A 5,510-nucleotide genomic window follows, 5' to 3' on the forward strand; every position below is an offset into this window, starting at 1 on the left:
CCTACCATTTTGGGGATTCATCTGATTTGGAAGCTGGGAACTTAGCTACACAAGATGGAATTCACTTCTTCCCCGAGGCAGGGGCAAGTAGATAGATAGCTCCCTTAAAGGTTGATTCCAAGGCTTGAACGATGTGGTGCCACGCACCTTCTCATGGCCTGAGAGGTTTTCACACATAGTAGGACTATGTTGTATTATTCATTAGAGGGATCAGTGGTACTTAAGGAGGAAGATGTAATTACAGGGGAAAAATGGTAATTGGCCTATTGTAATTACGAGCATATGTGAAGAGCCATCCTACTGATGATTGGTTATATCCAATGGACATAGAAATACATCTATGGCAATAAAAGTTCAACTGTCGGTCTTTAATGGAATGCTTGATAGTTAACGGATGGTGGATATCGTGACTAAAGAGTTTAGTCAGCTATTCACGTACCATTGGAGTTTCGAGCCATAGGTCCATAAGGTCCCCTTGGTAGCTTGGATACAAGTTGAGAGTCAGTTTTTGGATCAATTTGAAATGTTCAAGTTGACAAGAGAGAGTTCAATTAAATATAATATAATTGAACGAGTTAATTAAATATGATATAATTAACTTTATGTATGAGATACATTAATTTGGAGGAAATTGGATATAAATATGATTTATATCTAGTAGAGGGAAAAATATTATAATTAATATTTGATATTAATTTATAAGTTATGAATGTGATAAGTTCACATTAATTGGATGATTTTAAAAGGAAATGGGAAGGCGCCTATTCGTTTAAAATAACGGACGAGTGCATTATAAATAGCAGACGGTATGTTGATCTCGGTGTGCACGGGTGTTGTGAAAAAGATAGTGTCATCGTTTAGAAAATCAGTGCCTATACGATAGGACTGCACAATCGCTTACATATACGATATTGCTAAGCGATCGTATATCAATTACACAGTCGCGTGCTTTTATCTAAACGATCGTTTACCTTTTTACTAAGCGATCGTTTAGCTCCCGGTATTTACTAAACGGTTGTATAAACGATCGCTTAGTTTTTCCTACGCAATCGTATTGGATGATCGCTCACCCTTTTCCTACACGATCGTATAGACGATCGTTTACCTTTTCCTACACGATCGTATACTTCACCTAAACGATCAAGCATCCTGTCTATGCGATAGACGACCTCTTCTCCCACTTGCTTGATCGTTGCGTATGGTCGCTCTTTCTCCTTCCCTCTACCAAATTCGAACAAAGCCCACACTTTGGATTCTCACTTCAAGAATACTAAGGGCTCTAAGTTGTGTTGTCTTCTCCGATTCCTTTTGTTCGAGTGGTGACTGTTCGAGGTAGATGGTTGGGCTTTAGACTCGAGAAATCTTCATTTGGTATGATTTCTTGATCCCTTTAGCATTATGAAAGTATGTTTGAATGTATATGCGGTAATTCTGTCACAATGAATTGGAAAGATCCGCTTCCGCTCGTAGGTACTCTTGAATAAGAGTTCCTTCACGAACCATGTCCAACAAGGTTTGATTTTTCCTCTCCACTATACCATTCTGCTGAGGTGTACTCAGCGCTGAGAATTGGAAAACGATTCCATGTTCTATGAAATAGTCCTGGAATCCCGAGTCCAAAAACTCTCCACCTCGATCCGATTGAAGTGTTTTAATCCGTCTATCCAATGCATTTTCAACTTCAGCCTTGAACTCTTTGAACTTTTCAAAGGATTCAAACTTCCGTTGCATAAGATAAACATACCCGTACCTAGAATAATCATCAGTAAAATTGATAAAATACTCATAGCCACCTCATTAACATTCATAGGACCACAAAGGTAAGAATGTACTAACTCAAGAGGTTCTTTGGCTCTATAATCTTTTCCAGTAAAAGGTCGTTTAGTCATTTCCTTCTTTTTTGTTTCTTTTATTTTTTATTTTCTTTCATTTCCTTCTTTTTTTTCTTTTTTCTTTTTCTTTTTCTTTTCTTTCTTCAGTTTTTGCCTATTCCTTTTTTCTTTCTTTCTTCGGTTCTTGCTTATTCTTTTTTTATTTTTTTTTATTTTCTTCCCTTTCTCTGATTTTTGCTTCTTCCCTTATCTTTTTTTTTTTATTTCCTTTTCTTTCTCCGATTTTTTGCTTCTTCTCTTTCTTCTTCTTTTTTTAGTTTTTCTCTCATTTATCTGGTTTTTGCTTCCTTTTGTTCTATTTAATTTTCTTTCATTTTTTCAGTTTTTGCTTCTTCTCTTTCTCTTATTTTAAAAATTTTTCTTTACTTTATTTGAATTTTTTCTTCTTCCTTTTTTTTTCACAAGAATTATGAAGTTGAGTTCTGTACGCAGGACTTGAAAGTACTCAATTTATAAGTGATTTAACACCAACAAGTCAATCATCAAGTTTGATTATTATAACAAACAATAAATATAAATAGCAAATGAAAGTCTATCAGTGATAGCCACTAATATTTTCTATCATTGATAGCTTAATCTTTGATTATATTTTCATAGTTAATAGCCACTTATAGAAATCTATCATTGATAGCCAACTTAGTCAATTTAATTAATAAATTTGAATCTCGAACTAAAAAATATAAGTGGAATGCCTAGAAGTTATCACTAATAGCATGTTTATCAGTGATAGAAGCTATCATTGAAAAGAAAAAGACTTATAAATGTTTGGGAATGACAAAAAAGGGGCAAAAAGGTGTTCAGTGGCTATGATTGATAAAAGCTACTGCTGATAACATGTTACCAGCGATAAAAGCTAATATTAATAGCATATTATCGATGATAGAAGTTACCTGATAGCACGTTATCGGTGATAGAAGCTACCACCGATAGCATGATATTAGTGAGATCATTGATAGCATCTTATTAGTGATATTATTAGTGAAAGAAGCTGTCACTGATAACCACAATATGAGTGATGTTAGTAATATCGGTGATAAAACTTAGGTGATATCTATATATCAAGTTTCTTTCAAATGTGATAACCAATTATAGAAGTCTATCATTGATAATCTTAAGTGTTAATATTTCAAGGTTGATTCTAATTGATGAAAGTCTATCAGTGATAACAACTGATAGCTGTTATCAGTGATAGCCATAATAAAAGATTACTAGTGATAACTATTATGGTAATCAAAGTTGTTGGTCTTCTTTCAAAGTTGATCACTATTTATAAATCCATCATTGATAGCCACTGATAGCCTTAAGTAGTAATATTTCAACGTTGATTCCAATTGATGAAGGTGAATCAATGATAGCTACTAATAATTGATAGTAAATTAAAAACTAATATTTCAAGATTGTATTAATTTTTTTCAAATTGAAAACTATCGCTGATAGTAACTATCATCGATAGAAATTGATAGAAGCTATTAGGGATAGCAGCTGATAGCTTTTAATTTGAGAAAACTGGGAAGAAGCGAACAGAATGATGGCTAGGCATGGGTTTTTTAGTCTTTTACCATTTTGATCTATATATGCAATTATTTTATCCTTGTACTACATATTCTATGATTTTGGCTTGAATTTTATTTATGCAACTAGCCCTTGTTTATTTACATGTTTTTTTATTTCAAGTTAATGCACTCTCCTCTAAATTTCCCTAATTATCTAAATAAAAAGCTACAATAACTTGTATTTCTACAAGTTATCATGTACCGATCCTACAATTAGTATCAGAGCGTGGTTGTTTTTATTTTTAATCAAATTTTTTATCAAAATTTATTTCATTTGATACTTATTGATTGAGTTATTCAATCCTACAATTGGTATCAGAGCAGGTAGCTCTTCTACATAAATCAATTTTCAAATATTATTTTGGTACTTAAATTATCTTATTAATATTTTGAAAATTTATTTGAAATACTTAAGTGCTAGAGCTATGGCAACTTTAAAAGATCATATTAATGATAAACATCTATTCTTTGATGGTAATAGAAATTACAATGTTTTGAGAAATAGAATGAAAACTTTTATGCTTGCTATGGATTTTAACATTGTATACGTTGTGAGCATGATTTATCTAAAATTGAATTGAACAATGAGTTTCTCATTTTTAATGCCAAAGCTATGAATATCATATATTGTGCATTAGATAGACAAATATGTGATAAAATATTACATTTTGAATATGCATATGATATTTGAAATTTTCTTGATATTATGTATAGTGTAGGAACTTCTTCTTGTACTACTAATGATTTATTTGGTGTGAAAGAGAATTATAATTCTAACAATCAAGAAAAGTTTCATAAAATGAAAAACGAAAAATGTGATAAGTCCTCTTTGTGCTTGATGGCCCAATCGAAAAATGACTCCGGTGATGAGATCGATGAAGTTGAGGTAAATTACAAATCTCTATCTTATGATGAGCTATATGGTGCATTTGAAAGTATGCAACATGATTTAGAGAAAGTATAGGTCTGAATATATAAAACCATCAAAGAAGTTTAAGGCATTCTATAGTAAAATTAAATCTTTGATAGATGAAAATGATTGTTTGAAAAAGCAAGCTATTACTGATGTTTTGCATGATAGTAAATTTTGTGATGATGAGAAATGTGCTTTGATTGATAGGATTAAATTCCTTGAAGTTGAGAATGATGGATTAAAATTTTTGTCATGTGAATTAAAACTTGTAGCGAATGATTTGAGAGATAAAAATGAAAGAATTGAATGTAATTCTTTGGAATTGAAAGATGAAATTGTTAGTTTTAAAAATCAAATTCTTCATTTGGAAACTAGCAATATAGAATTAGAAAAAAAAATTCTTTTATGGACAAAATTAAATTTTTTTGAATGTGATGTTGATGAGAGAACAATCTTTTGCATGTGCTTAAAGAGAAAGAATTGCTTGCTACTAAAGAGCTTGAAATTGCAAAAGATTCTATTAAGAAATTTACTATTGGTGCACAAAAATTAGATAATATTATTGACACGGGAAAATCTTTTAGTAATAAAAAGGAAGTAGGCTATGTGAATGGAAATTGTTCACCTAGTTCTAAGATTACTTTTATTAAAGTCACCCCTTGTTTGTCTCAAAATGCTTTACCCAATGTGTCTAATTTTATTGAATCTAAATGATTAAAGCATGAAAATGTTAGACATATTCATTCATGGAAATTCAAAAGTTGAGCATAAACAAAATCATCATATATCAAAATGTGCTAATAATGTGAATTTTATGAATAAGTATGAAAATGCTAGAGATTTGCAAGAAAAATAAAAATTTGTGTCTAGACAGGTTCATGAAAAATCAGTGCATAGTGCTAAATTTGTGCCTAAACATGTAAATGCTAGAGATATTCATGTGAAATCAAAATTTATACCTACTTGTCGTTATTGTGGAGTTAAAGGTTTTATTAAACCAAATTGGTTTAAATTGAAAAATGCTCCAAGGAAGAATTTATTTAAGAAAAAGATAGGGAAAAATCAACTAGTTAGAAGTAAATTCTTGCCTAATGTTATATGTTATTCTTGTGACAAAATTGATCATAAATATCATACTTGTTATTTGCCAAA

Source organism: Benincasa hispida, chromosome 4 (assembly GCF_027475165.1).
Source record: "Benincasa hispida cultivar pf3 chromosome 4, pf3_genome.v1.1, whole genome shotgun sequence".
Lineage (NCBI taxonomy): Eukaryota > Viridiplantae > Streptophyta > Magnoliopsida > Cucurbitales > Cucurbitaceae > Benincasa > Benincasa hispida.